At 36.9% G+C, this 24,245-nt stretch overlaps 1 long non-coding RNA gene across 1 annotated transcript in view; it reads right to left on the bottom strand.

Moving 5' to 3' along the window:
- The window catches only part of LOC149774386 (uncharacterized), a 3,631-nt gene extending 2,746 nt beyond the window's left edge, over nt 1-885 (bottom strand). Inside the window, exon 1 of the long non-coding RNA XR_016416872.1 lies at nt 679-885. This is a non-coding gene — a long non-coding RNA (uncharacterized LOC149774386). The remainder of the gene's footprint in view (nt 1-678) is intronic.
- Nucleotides 886-24,245: the final 23,360 nt, after the last annotated feature.

The following is a 24,245-nucleotide window of genomic DNA, read 5'->3' as shown; positions in this document are numbered from 1 at the left end:
AATTTACTGAAATTTATTTTAATTTCTAATTTTATTTCAGTGTTTGCCTTAGCAAGTTATACTTTATTCTTTTAAACTGTTTCATTGTCCCGCAATAAAATTCACTTCACACCTTGAAAAGTAGTCGAGAGTTGCTATCGGTTAATAATATTTCCTTTTATCCTTCCATGTCACTAAGTTGACAGTGTATGGGATTTATTTTGCTTATCTACGTGCATGAGTCCACCTGTATTCCATGTTCATGCGGAAACCTCTTATATTGCTTGGTTTATTGTCACTAAACTTTCACTATGGTTGAACTTTGGACTAGTATATGTTCACCATATCATATCGATATCGATAAACAACTGGTAGAGGGCTAGTCCTTTTGTTATTTTAACGAGAGAGAGAGACAGAGAGAGAGAGAGAGAGAGAGAGACAGAGAGAGAGAGATCTGATGACGCAAACGTTGAATCCATAACAGTTTGAGATCACCCCACGGTCCCGTTACGTAAGAAATTACTTGATTTATCCACCGCTCAAAAACTGCGTGTAAAGCTGCTTTACTTAAACGTGGATATATTACTATGTATTAAAACTCTTTTATCACATGGGCGATGGCAGTAGATTATATTTACTATTGCATACATTAATTGGAAAGCGTAAACATCCACTCTCGCCATTTTCATCTTACCGTACCATTTTGATTTGTCACGTGACCATATGATGCCTTGACAAGATTTCTTTTAGACGAGGAAAGCCCCACGTACGTCCAAGTTCGACCATCTTTCAACGCCATTTTTGGCCTTCATAGATCGAACACATGCTTCATTTCAACATTTTTCGACAGTTCGAGTCTGATGAAAAAATGAAAAGAAAAGTAAAAAATTTGAAACAAGTATGCTCTTTGTAGGCATGAATGTAGATCTGTTGGTGCGATCGGTGTTATCTTCTTCCCAATATACCTTACCAAAGTTATTGAATTTTGAATATACATCGAAGTAAAGAAATACATTCATATTGTGTGATCTGTCCAAATGTATGGTATGTGCAAAAGTGCGAATTAAATATAAAACCATAATAACGCTGATGCAGCAACTTCCATTTCCATATCCACCAAAAAAAAAAAACATGAAGCACGAATTGACATCTGTTTCATTATCACGAAGACGCATGCATTTTATGAGGCTTCCTCAGGCCTCATAATAACTTATCTGTCTGTGATTTTTATCAGCATTCCAATTATTGTCATACTTCAATGTTATATCGAAGACTCTAAAATAGATAAACGTTTGTCTTTCTTCCATGACAGACAATAATTTACAGTAGGCAAGCAATCTCCTGTTTGTGTTTCTACATGAGCGATAACAATAAACTGTTGTCGAGTTATGTAAATATCGCTGTGATCATCCGGTGACTTGTACATAATGTTTATCTCCGTTTCTGTGTATCTCACTTATCGTTATATGCAATACTGCATTTATTTTATGCGTTCAAACTCTAAATTATTTTGTTAAAGTTTATTTTCTTATTTTTTGAAGTTTCTTATAAAACATTAAGCACCAAACCGTTGATATTAAATTCTCTGTTTGTGTTCATAATAAAACTTCAAAAATATATGACACTTGTATGTATGTATGTATGTATGTATGTATGTATGTATGTATGTATGTATGTATGTATCTGTGTATGTATGTATGTATGTATGTATGTATGTATGTATGTATGTATGTATGTATGTATGTATGTATGTATGTATGTCTGCATGTATCTGTGTGTGTATGTATGTATGTATGTATGTATGTATGTATGTATGTATGTATGTCTGCATGTATCTGTGTATGTATGTATGTATGTATGTATGTATGTATGTATGTATGCATGCAGGCAGGCAGGCAGGTAGGTAGGTAGGTAGGTAGGTATGTGTTTATGTATGGAGGTAGGTAGGTAGATAGGTAGGTAGGTAATCTAATTCTTAAATCTCTTTTGAAACAGTATGCATTTCCAGTTTAAACCATAAACCAAATCAGTTGTAAATACGATTTCGAGACATGTTTAAAATAAATGATTTGCATGCATCAAATTTGAGTCATGTCGACATAACGCTGATGTAATCATACGACTTCCTTCCCATGAATATACATTCGATTTTAGAACTAATTTTGACCTTGACGTGGCAGTAAACGACGAGTGGATGTTAGTTTCGTTTGCATGGTCAGCATACAACTTGAACTCTAAATGTAGAAAATCAGCACAATGTATTGTTTTTGTTTAACAGTGGGTAAGGAGCAATGTTATAACAACTTCAAATTTTGTATGTTTACTTCTCAACTTCAATTTTGCGTTTTCCTCTCTTTTCAGATATCATTTTGATATTGTCTTAATCTATTCCGTTAATATATCCCAAAACCTCGTTTCTCGGTTAAAACGGTATTTAAATTCGCTTTATAAATGTTTGCATATTTCATGCTTGTAAAGGCATGCGTTAAGTGATGATAGAGATATAATTTATGGTTATTTTGAACAGTCATAAACGAGAAAAGCTACTATTAACAATTGAATGAGTCATAAATATAATTTATCTTTCACGTAACCTAAGTTAATGTGTGTATTATTTATTTGCTATGAAATGCACACCATCTAACATAAAGACTTTAACACTACCTGTTGTATACCAGAAACTTCTTAGATGATCAGGACACTGATACCTGTAAGTTTTCTTTATTACCTATTAAAATGTATTTTTTTTAAAGTTTATAAACTGAATATTAGGGATTCAACATTGTCAGTTTACTGAATAATTTGCGAGGATTAAAATAACGAGTTTTCCAGCACAAGACCTTATACCCTCGTTTACCACCCACACCCACCCCGACCAATCTCGATCTGGTTTAAGCGTGGTGTCAAAATGTGTTTTACCCTCGGCAGATGGAATATACATTTACAGAATATCTTGAGTTTGGGAAAACGCGAATATATATGGCAAGATTTACTTCGTGACAGATTGTGCAATTAAATATTTTCGCTGTTTGAAAAGAACTGGTGAGGAGTTAATATAGTCATCGAACAAACAATATTTGACCATAGACGACTCAACCTGCTGGGATGCCTGCATCAGCCGATGAGCTTATGCGGAAAGTAAAGGCCTTGCGAGAAGCTCAGCTAAAAGACGAAAGAAGGAAAATTGTCAACCGAGTTGATTGGAAAATAGGCTCGATCTGCGCACACGGTTGTAAAAAGCAGAGAAATGCAAAACGACACCTAAAGCAAAATCACTGACGTACCGGCAACGACAGGAAGCAGACAATTTTCTTCGAAAATCGAGATTCGAGGAAAGGCTACTGCCACCAATAGATACCCATTTGGTGTGGAAGACTTTTGTGTGCCCGACTTGGGCTATTACTACCGACCTTCACCAAGAAGGTGGCGTTTTCATGTTCAGCTGCAGGTAATCAAAGACGAAACTCTGAAAGTGCCCTGACTGCACCCCAAGCAAGCCTACAGCCTGGACCTCGATCCTTTATATCAACAACCTATATGAACGGGTAATAATGCAGTGTCTGACATTAGGAAGATTTGGAGATCGCCGTTGAGACGTGTAAAACCGTCCCTGTCGACGGCGAGACAGGGTACTTTCCTGAGGTTGACATCGAGAGCATACCAGAGCTGCAAAATTTACCCAGCGACTATCCATTAGCTTTAGCGACAAAGAAGGTGACAGCAAAGGATCTTGAGGACAACGAAAATGCAGTGGCAAGCAACTGTGAGGGTTGGGATAGGTTTACCGACTACGTTAATTTAGTCCCCAACCTGATAAAAAAGAAAAGCTATATAACTGATTGCAGAAACCTGCAGGTTTAAATAAAAATGGGGATGAAGTTTGTGAAAGCAAACAAAGTCATAGCATTTCACTGAAGAGCATAGATGGCGCTGCACATATTGCTAGACACTTATTCGTGCTCGTTGTGAACTCAGCCTTTGAAAACGATTTCTTCAAGCCAATGGTCAGGAGCGTATTTGGAAAAAACAATGGAAAGCGTCTGCAAAAGGACCCGGATGAGATCTATGAAACTAGATGGCGACGAGTGCTCTATTGTGGATCCTGTATTCATATGGCGAAACATATTTGACAGTAATATGTTTACGAAATTGATTTTTTTTCCCCACAAACATCTGTGTGTACAGCAAATGTAATAAGAATCTTGTACGAAGATGCTATAAATTTAAAGCTAAGTTATACAACATATGACTGAATGCATGCAATAACATATAGTAACGACTGATGGATAAAAATAGCTACTGCGTGTATATAAGAAAATGGTCTAATTAGTTTTGTTGAAAAGGCGGTATGTAACAGTCGGATTTTGACTGTCTTACTGCGTTTCACGTCGTATTTTCATGTGCCTGCTTAAAGAATACGGCTGTGTGGCCAAAGGATTGCATTCTTTAGTGTAGACGTCGAGACATCGCAGTAGTAGATGAAAACAAGGATTACAAAATTACTTTTTGATAACCCTGCTTAGGATAATGTATTTCAGGTTTCTGGCTCAAAGATCTCAAAAACGCATTTACCCCTGGGAGATGTATGTCTCATTAGGTGACGTACTTGATTGATTATTCGAGTCAAAAACCTGAAAGTTATTATTCTAAATAGTGGTAATTAAAAAGTGATTTTGTGCTTAATGTGAAGATTGTTGGGTCCTTTAAGCCAGAAACACTTGTTTTCATCTAATACTTGTAGTTCGATAACAATTTTATCCGGTTATGTAAGTTTTTTATACAAAATTTATTTAAAGAACTTTATTAAAATTATCTCGACTATCACTAACACGTTCAACTTGATACGTTTTTTGATAGCGATTTTCATACTTGCTTATTCACACTGGCAAAATATTTGTCCGCATACTATCATCTGTACGGTACTCACCAATCAAATCGTCCATGTCGTACTTGATTCCCCACAAGTAACATCTAATCTGATCAAACAATTTTTTTGATAAGTTACACTTGCTACTTTACAAGCATTTTTTGTGTGTGTTCAAATCATGGTTCGATTCGTTTTAACGCTGTTGATAAACTAACACCAATTCCAGAAATGATTAACAAAAACGGATTTAACATTGCTCCGCTTGAAACTATACGGGAGCCAGTCAGCAACAGCGGTAAATACGAAATTAATGGTAAATAAATTCCATAATATTTATAACATTTTTTGTACATTAAAGTTTCTTATGATAAAACTTGTAATATTGCATTAACGCATCAAGCTAGGAATATTTTCTGAAACATAATTGAAATTAATAATTTGCTTTTCATTGTAATATTTTTGTGTGGTAATTTTTTTTATACAATTTTGAGAGTAACAGTTCCAAGAAACGAGTTAATAAATCCGCGAAATGCAGTATTAGCTTCATCAGACAGAAAATTTCTGTACTTATCGTAACAGGTACTACGGTCGGACAGCAAATCGCTGATAAGACAAAAGGTACAACACCGAATGAGTCGCCTTCACAGAACGAAATAGCACAAGTAATTTCAACTATTGCTCCAACGTCTGATACCAAAAAAGGCGATGATAGCCACAACAAAGTGATTGCTGTCGCCGAAATGTGAACAAATTATGCGCAGGCTAGTACGTAAAACAATACAAGATATTGCTGCATTCTAAAATTTTATGTGGCGATTACAAATAAAAATGACAGTTAAAAATTATCTTGATCTTACAGAAGAATTTGATATTGATGACCTTGCAAATGAATTTGTGTACGTTGATTATCTCGACGAAAATTCAAGCGAAGCAAATAAAGCTGGAGTTCGCATATGTAAAACTCAGAACGAACATGTGTTTCTGTTGCCTCACAAGGCTGTGCTTGAATAGAGCACTCAAATATTAATCGCAGCCGGTGGTGCTATTGCAGCTGATGCTGAAATTGCGCTTGTCAATAACGAATGAAGCTTGTTTAGAAACGCACTATACCAGCTGGCCAATCAGACTGTTGAGGATATTTTAATGCACTTGCCATTTGCAAGTACAGTTCTTAACATTGTTTCTTTTAGGGATGATTATTCAAGATCTGTCGCACCAAACTTGATATGGTTTAAAGATGCCGGAACAGGAATTGCTGTCGCAGGTGAATTTCGTTCTGGTGCTGGTGCTGCCGCAGCGGTTAATAATGATTAAATCGCTAATCCCACCGCTGACGATGCAGCTGCAATAGGAGAAGCTATAAGATTAGCTGTTACAAATATACGACAACAACACTATAACGAGGATAAGACAAACGAAAAGCGTTTGCCACAGAATCACGTCAAATAATAAGGATGTTGCCGTTGGGCATAATCTTTGGATTTCGGGTCGATTACAACAAAGTATTTCGTGGATTAAAACATACACTTATTCTGGATCGAGCAGAATAATCCGATTTCTTTTTTATTCGAGACCGTGGCGCCGACGCACAATTTCGGATTTCCAGACTTGCTCTTTGGATGCCGCGAATTATGCAATTTTTTAGCAAGTCAACAGAACTTAAAATCAATGCTTACCACGTACACGAAAAAGATTTATTTTCAGCAAAGTAAAATATACTAAACAGAAATTCCAAATACAACTGATTATATATAGCGTATTACTACTACTTCTAGCGAACAACTGCGAATACATTTGTTTGTTATGTTTCAAAAGCAAGCACCGAGTGGTAGTCAAAAACAAAATAACGCAGTATTGATAACGCTGATGTTAGACGAACGTTTGCCAGAATCAACTCAAAACAATATTCCGAACGAGCAATCGAATGCAACTTTAACTCAGACGCTAATAGAAATGTAACTCGACCATACATGTACTTGATGGAAGCAATGCAAAAATATCAAGACGCAGATAACGGATTTCAAATATCTATTGAAAAATTTCGAGTTTTTTATCTAATATTTTACTTTGATGTTACTATGAACAGCGAAAGAGCTATCGGATCAACTGCAGATATTGAAGTAACTTGGACACTTGGCGCTGCTACAGTTGAAGCATTAAATGTGCATGAGTTTGTTGTCATTGATAGATTCATTATAACTGACGCAACCAAGGGAAAAATGACTGTGTAGATTTAATATTGTCTAACAAAGATTATAACAATGACAACAAAATATACTGTAAAGGAAATATACTCGACACAAAGACAAGTTAAGATGCTGACAATTCAGTTTCCAAACGACATACAGTTTCACTTAAAATAAATCCAAGTTCGAAAACTGGCACACAAATGAAATTGATGTTTACAAAGCAACAAATAACCAACTTTGATAAAGGAAAACCGTTTATGTTGAATATGTCGGTGTCACAAGTAATGGAAAATAGCAAAATATGGCGGGTTCTTTGGCCAAAACAGTGTTGCCGAAGCTGTTGCCGGTATTAGGAACATTAGACATATCAGCAGCATCAGACGCAACATCACGTGCAACTAAAACAGCAGTATCCAGTGACGGTATCAATCAAAGTTTTGTCTAGCAATAACAAATAAAATGCCACAGAGAAAAAAGATAACAATGGCATCGCGCTCGCGAAAGTCGCCAGCAATGAAAAAGTCAGCGAATAAATGACAAGTCCAAGCGTGAAGCGTTCGCGCAAAACAAAAAGGACGATTCATCGGACAACTACTGGCGGTAATATTAGGCAGTCTACTGCCGAATCTGTAGGGAATCGGAGGTCAGGATTAATGCTTCCGGGCACGAGACGCTAAAAGCATAAAGTTACTTTGAAATATTTTACAAATTAAACAAACTTTTCATGCAGTTTATCCTAAAGTCGAACTTGATACAGCGTTACGCAAGAGGTCAATGGCAGATCTGGCACGCATTGGGTTGCAGTTTACGATAAGAATTATTTTGATTCATTTTGTCTGCCTCCCAGTGATATCATTAAAAATACATAAACAGAAAATATAAATTAAAAAAAAATATTCTTCCAATCAAATACAACCATTTAGAACTTCTGCTTGTGGATATTATTGTGTTATGTTTATCAAACAAATGTCCATAGCGCCAACGGCGTCAGACAATAATTTTATTTTACAGTTTGACAAACAAACTTCTAGTTCTAATGATATGCGGACAATTAATTTTGTATGACAAGTATAAATGACGAAGTTATCAAAAACATATTGTCTTAAATGTATACTCTAAAACTGAATTACACGATTGATCAGAAAACAAGAAAGAATTAAAAGCAACAGAATAATATTAAAAAGTATATGCGCGATCTGCGGTAAAACAGTATATTTCTTAAAGCAACATCCGCGTTGTTAGATTCAGGAATAGACACAATTTCACTCATGACAACTTAGACGAAAATAATTATTCTTGTAGATAATTAAGTTTGTAAAATATGTTTCAGTCCAATTTCTTATTTTTAGAGCTAAATAATTTGTTTTGTGCAACAGACTAAAATAAATAAAAACAATGACGAAGTCATCGATGAAATTCGAGTGCAACTGCGATAAAAATCTTTGTTTATAACAAGATAAAATTGTTACTTACTGACAGCACTATGGCCAATGAGAAATAATCGGAGCTGGCATTAACATAACTAACTTAATTGGCAAATTACCAAAACCAAAAGGTTGTTGGACACTACCAGGACATAAATATAACGGCCCGTGTAATCCACTTGATCAACAACTCGATGAAAATGATAATCCATTACCTGGACAAGATCCTTATAACCAAGTTGATTTAAAAGCAATGCGACATGATATTTGCTATAGGGATGCAAAGCGTCCTGACAACAAACAAGATAAGCATGGGTGTGATAAGATAATGTTAAACGAATTTCGCAATATGAAACCAACTGGGCTACGAGAACTAAATGACAGAAAGCTTGTTCAAAGCTTAATTGGAACAAAATATACACTTGGCCTCGGTAGATGCCCGCTCGGAGAGTCTCCTCAAATTCAACTTGCAACCGAACTACATCGGCCTAAAAGACGTTTCCGCGACGTAAAGCTGTAGCAAACGCTGTTCATGATATCTGGGTGATAGATCTAGTATATATGTCACATCTCATTGAGTTTAACGTGGTAGCTGATGGCGCTAAAAATATATTTCTAATGTCGTTGACGTTTTTAGTAAACACGCTTTTAATACACAAGGGGCAGATAAAACTGAAACATCAATAATAGACTCATTAAAACAGATTATTGTTGAAAAAGAAAGAAAACCAAATAAAATTTGGACTGATCATAGAGCAGAATTTTTTAATAAAATGTTTGAACAGTTTCTCGACCAGAATAATATAAAAATATGGTACTAGAAATGAGGGCAAAAGCGCTATCGTTGAGCGATTAAATATTACACTAAATGAAAAAAAATCCACAAACATCTGACAATGAAAAACACAGACAGATACATCGATGATCTTCAGCAAGTTGTTGACAAATACAATAACACAGAACAATCAAAATGCCACCGAACGATGCAATTAAAAACATGAGTTCTTCGAACTCTATATTATCAAACGAAACAATGTACCGTAGACAAATATTTAAAATTGGAGATAACGTTATAATTTCCTTAACAAATAAAATGTTTGAAAAGGATTTACTCCAAACTGGAACGAAGAAGTATTTGTTGTTGATAAAATTTCTATGACGATCCCTGTTACGTACTCGCTAAGGGATTTATTAGGAGAACAAGTCATTGGCAGCTTCTATGAGCAAGAACTGCAGCTGACAAAGCAAGATATATTTGTTATTGAGAATGTTCTGTTCTTGCAAAAATAGTTTAAAAAATGTTTGGTCAAATGGCGCGGATACAGCGACAAATTTAACAGTTGGATACCAACTACGGAGATCAACATTGTGAAATAATGCTTTTGTATATTTCTTCATACCTACGTGAGACAGATTTACATTTTACCTGCTTATATAACAATATCAAATACCGTCCGCAATCGTCAGAAATCATCAACAGATTAAATATCTTGACAAATATAAAATCAAATTTTATATTTTTTTGTCGGTCAGGAATCTTGATATTTAAAAATGATTTTATCAGCTGCCAAAACAACTCATTCTCGTCCACCACAAAATTAAATTTTAATTTTTTTTTTGTGATACGATACTTAACATTGTATTGGCCGGTTGTCGATCTTCCATAATTTTTCTTATCAGCGACGGCATTTATTTCTTCACCGACATCATCAAGAACTTCATTGTTGGTGATTATGTTATCAAGAACTTCGTTGCTGGAGAATACGTCAGTGACTACGTCACTGGCGTTTGGTTTGACAATAATATCTTCGTACGGTGTATTGTATAAATACGTGAGTCTTTCGAGTAGATTCATATTATAGTCGACTTTCGTTTAATATAAATAAAATAACAGTGGACAAAATAAGATATAATGAAAAGCAACAATATACAACAAATACAAGCTTGAGAAAGCTGTACGAAAAATCTTTATCGGCGTTGACAATATTTCTGTTAATCTTCTTCTGGCAAACAACGGACCTGGTGACGTGCTACTGAACCAACAGAAATAAAATAATTGCAAAAAAAATATTTGTTATATAACGTATGATAGAGAAGTTATCATGTTATGGTGTCCTACTGTATTAGTCGAAGAGAACTTGCAAAAATCTTAAAAGAATTGTGTTTTCATCGTACCGGAAGGCTATTCTGTCAAAGGAGGATGAACGCGATGTTGCTAATTTTATGATACCATCTGCGGATCTCTTAACTGTTGCCGCATTTTTTTATAATATCGAGCAGCAGTTAATATTGAATAAAACTTCTTTTCTTCGTTTGTTGCAGTGTTTATTGCTATGATAGGTTTAGCAGATCTAAAATTAACAACACCACCTCGTCCTTTCCTCATATTGTCCTCTTGGGCAACAAGTTCGAGATTTTCTAATGGGTTGTCGTTCTTGATGTTGTTGATGTGATTAATGACAAGCCCGGGTCGAATCAGTCTTCGAAATACTTCAAAAACAAACCTTTCGCTATAATAACCACAAAAAATTCTCTCGTATATTTATTCTAAGATATCCAGTGTTTTGTAATCTGCCCAATAATATTTTTGTTTTTCTGATTCTTACAATTCCTTTGTTGGAGGCTTCGTAAAGATCAAATACCGGATGTGGTTGATATTCGTCTTGCAAAGACAAGTTTTCAGTAGTATCAGTAACTACACCATTAATATGATACACTCGCTGCCTTTCTGGAATGTCTCCAAAAACGAGTAAATGAAATCTTTTTATATCATTTCCGTTCGATAGTTATCTCCTTCCGATTTTACGATGGTCTTATAACCAAACTGTTTTCCGTATTTGATGTGTATCATTGACCCTATCATATTTCGCGCATACAAGTTGTAGTTTGGATTTACGTAATAATACCCTAGCTCGTTTGCGCTTGACATTAAATTTTTTGTCATTATTATTGTAAGCAATATGTTTGTTTAATTGTTTGTAACGCAATTAGACATTTGATCAAATATAATATATAACTATGCTGAAGTTGCGTGATATTGCAAAAAAGAGCCTTATCGGAGAACCAGCAAAAATAGCTACCGCTTTTGCTGGATTTGATAACAGCTATAGATTTGGTAAACAAATCGTTCTGGCAAATTTTAACTATATACCTAATTTCGGAAGTACAACGAAAAACAATGCCAGATGAAAAAGAAATAATTCTGCGGTTTGTCAACCACAAACATAAATTAAAAGTTCATTTCGTTATCTACGCTGACTTCGAGTGCTTACTTCAGCCTGTACTTGGCGGAGAAAATACTCCTAACCAATCAAGAGCCAGAAAAACTCAAAACCATGTTCCACGTGGAGTCGCATACAAAATAGTTTGTTGAGTTGATCCGAGTTTATCCAAGCCTATTAAAATATACCGAAATATGGCTTCTCAAGCAGTTGATTAGCGAAGTTGATGGTATATTTAAACGTGTATGAAAAACAACTCCAATGATAAAACTGACAGCTCAACAAGAATCTGATCACGAAGAAGCAAACTTTCGTCATATTTGTGAAAAGACCTTTGATACAACACACTCGTCGCCCACGCCTGATAATAAAAAAGTGCGTGATCATTTTCATTTGACAGGACAATATCATGGAGTGGCTCACGATAAGTGCAATCTAAAGTTTCATGCTCCAGATTGTATTCCAGTTGTTCTTCACAATTTCCGAGAGTCATATTATGGTAAAAGCTTTTGGTAATCCTGAAATAACGTTTCGTTTAAACCTTGATAATGTGATCAAGTGTATTACAAATAATTTGCAAAATTATGTGTCAGTTACTTTAGGTAAAAAAAATGGTATTTCCATATTAGTATCTCCACGATGGGAGTACATGTGATGAAACAATGATAAATTTTATTCGCAGCTGAAAAACGAAAATATAACTGATGATGAGTGCAAATATGCGCAAGATAGTTGGAAAGAATTTGATTGCAAGACATTTGGCGATTATCATGATTTGTATTTGAAAACGGATGTATTATTGCTGACAGATGTATCTGAGATTTTTCGAAACGTCAGCTATAACAATTACGGACAAGATCCTTGTTAGTATTACTCTGCTCCTGGGTTATCGTGGGATGCTCTGTCAAAGTTCAGTAAGGTAGAGGTATAATTACTAACAGACGTTGACATGTTTAACTTTATTGAAAAAGGTTACCATGGCGGTATTAGCGTTATAACAAAAAATACTTGGAAGTAAACAATAAATGTATGAAAGAGTACAATCCTGAGCTTCCATCAAAGTATTATTTATCTTGATACAAATAACCTTTATGGTATTGCAATGTCCGAGACAATGACGTTTCGTGGATTTCAATGGATTACACCTGACCACTTCTTAGCGAATGCAGAAAAAAGATAGCTGACGATTTTTCGTATTTTGCAAAAGTTGGTCTTGACTATCCTACTTCATTACACGATGTACACAAGTATTATCCGTTCTGTGCGGAATCAATGATAATCGTCTATAGTTTGTTATCTCGGGAACAAAAAGCAATGGCATCACCGAAACAAAATTCTATGATAAGTAAGGTCGTTCCAAATTTATTTGATGGTTATAAATGTACGCTTAATGGAGGTGTTAGTTTTTATAAGGGCTATGACTATTCGAACAAATCATCATAAACTTGAAACAGATATTATTAACAAACGTGAATCAAGTAATTTTGATGACAAACGCTATTGCGAAAACGGAATAGATACGTTTGTACTTGGTCATTATCTGACATATGGCAATAGGATACTTCATATCATCGGTGTAATACCTTTCATGATCCGATCAGCCAACAAAAAGATACTAAACTCACTATTGATCTTGAATGGTCAAAAGTATTAGCTGTAGGTGGCAAGTATCGGCTCTATAAAACAGCAATAAAAGATTTATTCGAATGTCATAGTCAAGTAAGTGAACGAATAAAGTTTTGTTTGTATCACCGCGATAATAAGGTACTTCTTATATCTACCGTTGACATGTTGACACTTGGTGAAGAAGTATTATAAATTTTAGTAGCAGATGAAAACAAGTCTTTCGAGCTTAAAGGACCCAAAAATCAACACTTTAAATACAAAATCACTTTTTAATTACCATTGTTTACAATACTATCATTCAGGTTTTTGACACAAATAATCAATCAAGTACGTCACCTAATGAGACATATGTCTCCCAGGAGTAAATGATTTTTTCAGATCTTTGAGCCAGAAACCTGAAAGACATTATTCTACGCAGGGTAATCAAAAACGTGATTTTGTACTTGATTTGATGATTTTGGGACCTTTGAGCCAGAATCCTTGTTTTCATCTACTACTATCGCCTGCGAATACCTTTCGACCGAGCACGTTCGTTGATGTAATCTAGTAGTTCTGTGCGTTTGCTCTGGCACTCGGTCTGTAACACCTTGTGGTGTCGGACGCGTTCCTCGCCAGCACAGTTAGGGTTTATAGCTGAAATCAAAACCTTAGAAGCTCTCGTTGTTTGGGGGGGTGGGGTGGGGGTCATTTGGCCGACATCTCTATGAAAACTAGAAAACTAAAACATGCTTAGGACGGCAAAGGTGCCAGTTCCTAAAACGATCGAGCTCATAATTTGAACTTGTACTAGTGCTTGTACTAGTACTGCCCGGAAAAAAACACTTTGATGATTTTATTGATCCTAGCAATTCATGGTCTGGTTTGGCAGTGCAACATTTTACGATAAACGCCGTCCATCCGTCTATTTGTTCTGTCTGGTTCGTGGTGGCAAAACGTTCGGTCGTCAGGCCAGTAGTTGCCAACATCGTCTTTGGTCAAGACAGACCCGACGATATTGTGTTTGGAGAATTAAAGGCGCAAATGCAGTAATTAATTCTGTTTAGGTAATTGTTCCGTATTTTCGTGTTGCGCCATTTTGTTGATGCATCAAAGCTAAACTAGTTTTAAAGTTTGCCATTTTTATTAGCACAGATGTCTCATCTTGGCGTATTCTGGAGGTTCGGATCCACTGTTTTTTCTGCATTTATTTTGTTTCTGCTCCGGTGTATATCTGATGTTCCCCTGCAAAGTATGATGTGCTTTGGAGTTGAATCTCACAGTAAGATCGATGTCTGGTTACAATGACCAAATCTCTCGATGGGTCCCAGTACCTTTGGAACATGCTATATCTACTGGCGAGTCGAAAGATCCTGCGTAACTCTGCGCAACATTTCGAACAGGTGAGGGTGGTTTAATATGTGAGAGGCACTCGGTCAAAACACATTAACTTATGCTGTAGGGAAACAGTTGTAACAGAAATACTTAATCCGGGTGGATTCTAAAGTGTATTAATAATAATAATAATAATAATAATAATGAGGACTTTGTATAGCGCTTAATCTTTAGAAGCTCTAAGCGCTTTACAACATTAGACAACACCTATAAGATAAGAAACATATAATGACATGACTACAAAAACAAACACCATGAAATTAGAAAACATTAAAAAAAAAAACATGCTGAGAATATTTAAGGTAGGAAACATTATTGGGTCTTTAAATTTGTTCTTGCAGTGGAAATAAGTGAGCTTTGAGAACACTTTTGAATGTGATCACTGTGTCTTTGTGTCTAAGTTCAGTGGGCAATTCATTCCACGTTGCTGGGCCCTGGTATGCAAAATAACGCTGTCAATATGACTTTGTTTTCATACTTAGAATAATGAGTATACGATTGTCAGAAGAGGAGCGTAAGTATCTTCAGGTGTGTACACATGGGTGAGGTCGGATAGGTATGTTGGACTAGAGTCCGACAGTCCAGTCTTGAAAGTACTAATGAACACACAAGTGTTTTAGTGGCATCAACTGAAAGATATTTGCGAATGGAGCTGATGCGTCTCAGCTCAATATATGCAGCCTTGCATATGTTCATGACATGTTGGTGCAATGTGAGAGTACTGTCCAGAGTAACACCTAGGTTTCGTACTGATTGTGTGAATTTAATGTTGGTGTTGCTGATATTTATTGTTTGAGGTAAAGGATGTGAATGAGAAAGCTTTGTGTTGTGATCAGAATGACCTCAGTTTTATCATCATTCATCTGCAGCTTGTTACATGTCATCCTTGATTTCACATCAGAAATGCATCTCTCTACATTTTGGATGGTAGCATCAACTTCAGTTGGGTGGCTAGATTTGTATATTTGGGTGTCATCAGCGTACAATTGGTGAGACACTGGATGATGATCTATGACACTTGAGAGCGACTCAGTGTACAGAATGAAGAGAACAGGACCAAGAACACACCCCTGTGGAACACAACAACATAGATCAACTGGGCTCTAGATAACAGTGCACTTCAGTTTCATCACATTAAGTACAAGAATGGAAGTATATATTCGGCATATATTCCGCCTGTAAACTTTAGCTTTTTGGAGAAACGCTGCAGAATCCAACTGGAAACAAGCGAGGAGGATTCCTGTTCATTTAGGAGTAAGTTATCGGAGATTATTGTAGGTTACGATAGGTAGGATTCGGGTTCAACCGAGGTACATTTCCTAGCCTGGTACAATTTATAAATATACCTCGGTTGTTGGTTCGCCTCACCATCACCTGATTAATACAACATCAAATATCTTGGATGGGAAAAGCAGCATTCTGCAGTTTATTGTGCCTGTTTGCGCAGAGATGCATGGTGATCAACAACATCCATTGTCAAACAAATCTATTGATGCAGGCTTCGTCGGAGTGGCCTTCGTGAACTCTCGATATGTATTTTAGACGAAAAAAATCAGTTAATATACTGAATTGCACTGTCGTCCAGAGACTTAACAATCAGTATGAGTCTACATGGAGTTCTCGTCGCGTTGAAAGTACCATAGCGCTTGTGACAAACGTTTGTTATATGATGAGTGGCAACCTAAGCATGAGAGGCCATTCGGTTACAGACCTTCGGTTACCGGTAGCTGTACCAGATAAGGCCACTGACATGTACGTAGAAGCGAAAGGTAGCCGTATGAAGGTTACTGACGCGTTAACTGCAACGCGGCCTAGAGATTTCATGGTGGCGAGGTTGCCGGCTAAGAAAACCATTGTCAATAACAAGATACAGCTGTTACACATTAGGATCGAGTAGCAGACTACCACATAGTTTCCTGTTCATAGCCTCACATTTCGCCTGACACATTTATATTTGTCTACAACGACCTAGGCATATCTGCTTTTCTACTTGTTTTATTTTGGTGCGCCGCATTCACATATTTTACGTCAAAGCATTTTTCTAATTTAAAATATTGTATCGCCGGTAAAACTTCGTAGACGGGACGGCGGTCCCACCGGGCATAACAGTTGTTCGTCACTATTTAAATTGTTCTCCGCAATCACTAAGCTAAGAGCTTAAAAGTAAGATCTCTAAATTATGTCAACCTTGCGCTACCGGATATAAATAAACTGGGACATCCATTCTACACCATTTGTGATGCCAAGAAAAATCCAGATTGAGTTTTACGCCATGGCGCACATTTATTGCCGCCAGAATTGTGGGCGTAATCAGCATTCGCAAAATAACTAGGTGATTCCATTTTGAAAGCTACGCCTTTCTAAACTTTTAACCGAAGGCTTGCCATTTAGTTATGCCAAGCATGTAGTATCGCGTGTACATTGCACCCGTCGGTGATATAAGAACAAGATACGCAAATCAATGTTAATTTCGCCCCGTTTTCAGGGTGCAGGGTTAAAAACTCCACATATAGGTTGCGTCCAACATGGGCCTTCGTTGGTCTATGTGGGGATCTATGTATTTTCTGCTCCTACAACCTGCTGAGGTTAACACGATTTGGCTCCAGGCCTGGAGCGAATCGAGGTTGATCTTGCGGTAGTGATGGCCAACACCATCTCGTGTTGGCAAGAATCTCCTCGACTGGTCCTGACGGGAGGGTGGGACACAAATGAAATTTCGATCCCAGTTTCCGATCGCGGAGAAACAATATTTCGGATCCATTCAAGAAAATCTGGATCCCGCTTGTGCCGCGATACAAAAACGTTCCAAGCGACATAGATAAACAAACGTTCTTTCAGTATATCGGTTCAATGGCATGTAAGTTAGTGAAGGACGTTTCAAACTTAGTAAATGAGGCTCCCATGTCAATCTGGGTGAATTAAGGTACTGACTTCCTCTTGCTTATAAATTAGAACGCCTTCCGAACTTTTCTGGTTGATCAAGGTTGCGCGTGTTTCTCGGCTATATCTTTGTTAAGTTAGGATCTTAATGAAAGCTGTCAGTAGTTTAAAGCTAGTTCGGGACGACTATCACCTGTATCTCAAAAATGTATCATCTATATGGCAAATACCGTTACGTAGCTGCTCAAATATTATTTTTGCACGTTTTGACATTTTGACATTTTTGCAGGTAAACCACGCTCAACACCTTGTCATGTGGAATAATGTAATAGAATTTGTACTTTTCTATTGAAACTATTACACCCAATAAGACTCAGTGTGAGAGAATTATCACTGCAAAGAAAGCAAGGAGTTTTAAACGACTGCGTATTTCGCAAGTATCATGTTCCTTCACGATTTCTAATGAGTGGGGCCTTGTATTTATTTAAAATGTATAACAAAGCACGCAAAACTTTCCATCTTATTTAAATGCTTACAATTTGTGAACTGTGTATATTTAATTAATTCAGTGGTATATCGCAGACTATATCGAGACACTGTGCTCAGAAAGGAATGTTAATAATGAACATGAACATGTTCCATAAATTGATCGAATGGATGAATAATGGAGAAAATCACTAGCAACGAGGACGGGTGTAAAGACTACTTATGAATAATTTGCATGTATAATGTATTATTGGAAACACGATGTGTAGGAACTGAATGAAAACATAGCGTAAATGACTTGTCTGGAAACGCAGTGTCTTTTGGAACTGACTTGAAACACAGTGTATAAAAATTGACTGGAAACACCATGTGCAGGAACTGACTGGAAAGACAGTGCATTGGAACTGACTGACCGGAAACAGAGTGGAGGAGCTGACTGGAAACACAGCGTGTAGAATCTGACTGGAAACACAGTGTGTAGGAACTTACTGGAAACACAATGTGTAGGAACTTACTGAAAACATTGCGAACAGGACCTGTCTGGAAACACAATGTGGAGGAAATGACTGGAAACATAACCTGGAGGGACTGATTGGAAACAGTGTGTATGAACTGACTGGAAACATAATGTATAGGAACTGACTGGAAACAGTGTGTAAGGACTGACTGGAAACATAGCGTGCAGGACTTGTCTGGAAACACGATGTACAGGAAATAACTGGAAATACAGTGTTTCCAGTCAGTTCCTACACATTGTGTTTCCAGTCAGTTCTCCACGATGTGTTTCCAGTGAATTTCTACACACTTTGTTTCAAGTGAGTTCCAAAACACAATGTATTTCCATACAGGTCCTGTACGCTATGTTTCCAGTCAGTCCTTACACACTGTGTTTCCCGTCAGTTCCTATACACTGTATTTCCAGTCAGTTCCTATTCTGGAACTGACTTGAACGTATAACGATGATGATTTACATCTTATTATTTGCAACTATCTACTTAGTGATTTATACAACGTTTACACTGAACCATTCGATGTTTTTTGTTTTTTTAATGGGACACTGCATTGATGCTTCACCATGATTTTATAATTTGGTTTCTACAGTGGGTTGCATAATCGAAGGAAGCGTACCAAACATATTTAGACCGCTCCAGTGCCTTAGTGGTTAGAGCGTCCGCCTCGGATGCGGGAGGTCGTTGGTTCGATCCCCGGTCGAGTCATACCAAAGACTTACGAAAATGGTACTAACAGCTGCCTCGCTTGGCGCTCAGCATTAAGAGGTTAGTGTTAGAACTGGTCGGCCTGGTGTCATGATAATGTGACTGGGTGGGACATCATGCTACATGTCTGCGGCATGATGCCCCAGTACTAGACATCGCTTTATAATGCCACACTGCAGACATCGTAGCGATATGACTGAAACATTGTTAAAGCTACGTTAAAAATCCAAATCACACACACACATACACACAAACTTACTTAGTGAGCTAGATTCAAGCCTGAGTGAAAAGTTGATTTCCAATTGTCTGAATGTAGGAAGAAAATTGAAGTCTACCGTTCTGTTCATTAGAAAATTGTTAAGAAATATAATTTTACTTATCTGGCAAAATTTTTTTATCAGTAACATTAAATACACGCTTGTCAAAAACGTCATACTATCGCCGCTTACTTAAGGACATCTGACCGCTAGATGACCTTTGACAAGGCTGTCCTGCTTACCCGTTTTGGCGCCTATTGAATAAGTTTTGCATATTGGTTCCTTTTGATGCTTTAAATAACGGCTCCCATCTGCAATCTGATCTAATATAAATGTGCTTGATTCAAGCTAGGACAGGAATCATAAGACAACGCTTTTCACGATAATTTGTATTAGCATACGAAGTGAAACTAAATTACAGAAGCTCGTTTATTTATCGTTTAAAAAAGTGTGAATAATCCTTTATTTTCTTTCATTATAATATTTATAAATAAAAAGGCAAAATAGATACGCAGTTTGGTGTACACATAAAGTTCTGTACGGTAATGTGGCAAACGTCTGAGAGCCATGGCGCCACTACACAGATACTTGGTGATATCCCTGTGCGATAATAATCTCTAATTAAAACTAATTTTGTCTTTATGTTTAGGGAGAAATCGAAACACAAATATAAGGAGATATGGTTTTGTAAAATGAGATTTTGCGCATTTGGTTACATCTCTTTAGGAGAAATGAAGATGAAAGTTGTTTGAGAATTTTTCATTCGCTGTACATCAGCACTGTGCAGACGGAATGTCCTTGGGTTGTTTAATATGTGCAACATTATATAACTCAACCCAGTGTTAATAAAAACAAATTTAAAAATCTACTGCAACCTGAAATCGTATAGCACTTTGAGACGAACACTTGTGTGATCTAATGGAAATTTGTATACATTCCTAAACACTGAGCGTATCAAGATATTTTTGTCCATAAAATACAGATTGAAAGAAAGAAGAACGTATACAACTGTAACAACTCCAACTGAAAATTATTATCGTGAAGAAGACAGCTTCATGGCGGGGCCCCTAGTGGCCGAGTGGTCTAAAGCGCTCACTGTTCCGGATCACTGCCATCTCACCTCTGTCTGCGTGGGTTCGAGTCCAAGGTTCGACTAGCGTGGGTACGTGGGAAAGCATGCCAGTAGCTTCTCGTGGGTCGGTGGATCTTCCATGGGTTTTCCAGGGTTCTTCCTCCACCAGTTATACTGGCCGCCATGTATAGCCTATCTTGTGCTGAAAAATGCCGTTAAACCCTAGAACAACAACAACAACAGCTTCATGGCAATACGTCATTAGAGATGTCGACCAGATGACCACAGACGGTAAGCCCGATATAAGTGGGCTACTCCTACCGCCAGCATTTTGCGCGCGCCGCCTTAAGTCGGTTGCTCGGTTGAGTAAAACTTAATGTTGCATGCTGTCTTTTGAACCAAATCATACATTACAGGTAATGATGTACGCGGCAACATAGCCGATATTATGTTTACATTTCTGTGGCAGCATGAATTTGGATTAATTTGAACATTTCATGATCAGTGATGCCTATTACCCCCGGGTATCCAAACGTTATGAAATGTGGAAGAGACTGACACGATTGGAACTTGAAAGAAAAACGTGTTTGTATTGTTCTGATAGTCACCACAGTTATAAAGTGACAGAAGCTGATGAAATCGACAAACAATACGATACATTTTGAGGCATTTGTCACCTCTGTAAGTCAGCTTAGCAGGTTGTCTGTTTGAGAAATCCGATAAAATTTCAATAATTATGATATTGTGAAAACAAACTCGCCCATAAACATGCGCATTTCTGATAACTTTATCTTAAAATTTGTTATGAATCGATATTTACCTGCTTAGGTGTTATTTTATCAACATTGGATAACATGGGAATGTTTTTTTCATTCTTCAGACCGCTCCGGTGGCTTAGTGGTTAGAACGTCCGCCTCGGATGAGGGAGGTAGTGGGTTCCATCCCCGGCCGAGTCATACCAAAGACTAAACAAAATTGGTACTAACATCTGCCTCGCTTGGCGCTCAGCATTAAGAGGTTAGTGTTAGGACTGGTCAGCCTGGTGTCAGGATAATGAACTGGGTGGTACATCATGCTACATGTCTGCGGCATGATGCCCCAGTGCTAGACATCACTATAAACTGCCACAATGCAGACATCGTAGCGACCTGACTGAAAAATTGTTAAAGTTACGTTAAAAATCGAAATCACATCACACTTCTCGTACTTCACATGGGTATATATGTTTAATTAAGTGTAGTGGAGAAAGTACACACCAGCCTATGACTTGTCCAGTGAAAGGTTGTTAACCTATATTGGTATAATAAACGCTCCTCTTGTTTGAAAAATGAACAAGTATAAAAATATTAATTAGAATCAGAGGCCTATTCTTACAGTAAAGGAGAAGTAAAAAAATAATTTCGATTTGAATTCCATTCTTACGGTAAAATATTCCAAATGTATATACTGATTATTATTTTACTTTGATGAGTATTACAGGGTACAAAGTTACGTAGTCGATGGGTGTTGATTTGAGAAAGCAAACAATGTTTAATGCATCAGATATTTATTGTTTCCTTGTTTATTTTGTTGACCGCTAATGTGGCCTAGTGATTAGTGCGTCTGCCTCGGATGCTGGAGTCGCGGGTTCGATCCCCGGTCGAGTCATATCAAAGACCGATTAAAGCAATGGTACTAACAGCTGCCTCGCTATGGGGTTAGTGGTTAGAGTTAGGACTGTTCGACCTGGTCTCAAGATAACTGTGACTGGGTGGCACATCATGCTACATGTCTATGGCATGATGCATCAGTGCTAGACTTCACTATAAACTGCCATAATGTAGACATCGTAACGATATGACTGAAAAAAATTGTTAAAGCTACGTTAGAAATCAAAATCACATAAAAATTGTATTTATTATGTACTTCCTTGCAGCTATTTCGCATGATGATTTCATGCCAATATGTCAGTTTGGACAGGGACAGCTTGAACGTTATTAGGCTTTGCTCCAGTAATACGCACGTCTGGAAGAAGTCCATGGTTGTGTGGAAAATTTGTAGGAAGAAAACAAAGACTACCCTATCGTCGATAAAAAAAGATGTGAAGAGGTTTAATGAAATGTGTCAAGCTCGGGCGTTTATTAATACCATAACATGTTTCACACACATGTTAAACGTTCTTTCACACCCACTCACTTCAGGGCATCTGACTGTTGGATGATCTTCCGCAGGTGTCATCCTGTGCTACATTAATGCTTATTGAATCGTCTTCCTATTTAGTGTATTTTGACACTTAAAATAAATGACAGTTACCGGAAGCAATTCCAAACTGATATGTTCACGCCGGTATCGTTTTTACTCACGACTAGAGGAAATGGCATTGCATGTGATTCCAGTTGAAGTTGGTTGCAGACGATCCCTTAGTTATGATATTAAAACATGAAATGTCGGCATAAACGTTTCTCGTCAATCAGTATAGACATGTTATATACATCTTTCACAATAAATGTCACTGCATTTTCATTTCCGAGATATTTCAGTAATCGCAAGTTAGAGGGTCGATCAAAAAATAGAAAATGTTGGAAGAAGCTAAATAGGTCTAATTCCTTTCATAAATAAGGCTAGAATTCACATGATTATGCTGTTTAAAGGATTATGGCTGACTTATAAATGTTGTTTAGCAGTGCTTGAAATTTGATGTGTCAATATAATACATACATACATACATACATACATACATACACGAGATGACAATTGGAGATAGTAGTATTATTAACCCATGCACATCTGAGTGAACAAATATATATATATATATATATATATATATATATATATATATATATATATATATATATATATATATATATATATATATAAGCAGCAGAAGAGAATCACAGACCAGGTTTTCCACCCAAAATGAAAGCTTCTACAGAAACAATTTCGTAGGTGACCTTTATTTTCATTTTTAAGGGCTGCTGCAAGGGTTATTTTTCGTTATTAACAGACTGGCATGCATATGGCGTACATATAAAAAACATCATCGCCAGGACAAATAGATTTTGAAACAAGTGATCAAAATATTTGATCAAGACCAATTCGATATCTACATCGTGGATCATGCAAATTTATCGTGATGAATCCATGTGGAGTTGACTGAGCACGGCTAAATAAGTTCTTGAACATATTTATGTCCATGTCGCCGTTACACCAAGTTTGATGAATATTTCTCAACGTGTGCGTATCGACGCCGTTAAATACCGCCAAAATATTGCAATTGTCTCTGATAACTTTTGGAATCTGTGTATATCGCTGAGTCACGTAAATAACATCGGTGTTTTTATGCCTGCCGCGAGAAAATATCCTAGCTGGATTCGCTTGTTTATCTAACATCACGTCGTCGTATACGACTAAATTATTTATTCCTCCGTCAATGTCTTCCACGGATGGCGCTTCATTGATATCTGTGATAAATTCGATAATATTTTCACTAATTTCTGACGCATTGTCGCTAAAGTCTTTTAATACCTGATAACAACGCTGATCGTCAGCGCTAGGTGCAACCAAATATAATTTGTCCCACTTTAGCCATCTCATTATCAAATTTAACAACTATTGCGTTTTGCCAGACCCAGATGGGCCAATTATAATCATTCTGATCGAATTTGGTAATGCCGCGT

This window comes from Sinohyriopsis cumingii, unplaced genomic scaffold (genome assembly GCF_028554795.1).
Source record: "Sinohyriopsis cumingii isolate HCF-2022 unplaced genomic scaffold, ASM2855479v2 utg000244l, whole genome shotgun sequence".
Lineage (NCBI taxonomy): Eukaryota > Metazoa > Mollusca > Bivalvia > Unionida > Unionidae > Sinohyriopsis > Sinohyriopsis cumingii.
Note: the sequence above shows the minus strand (reverse complement) of the source record. Positions and strands in the feature narration are given on the sequence as shown.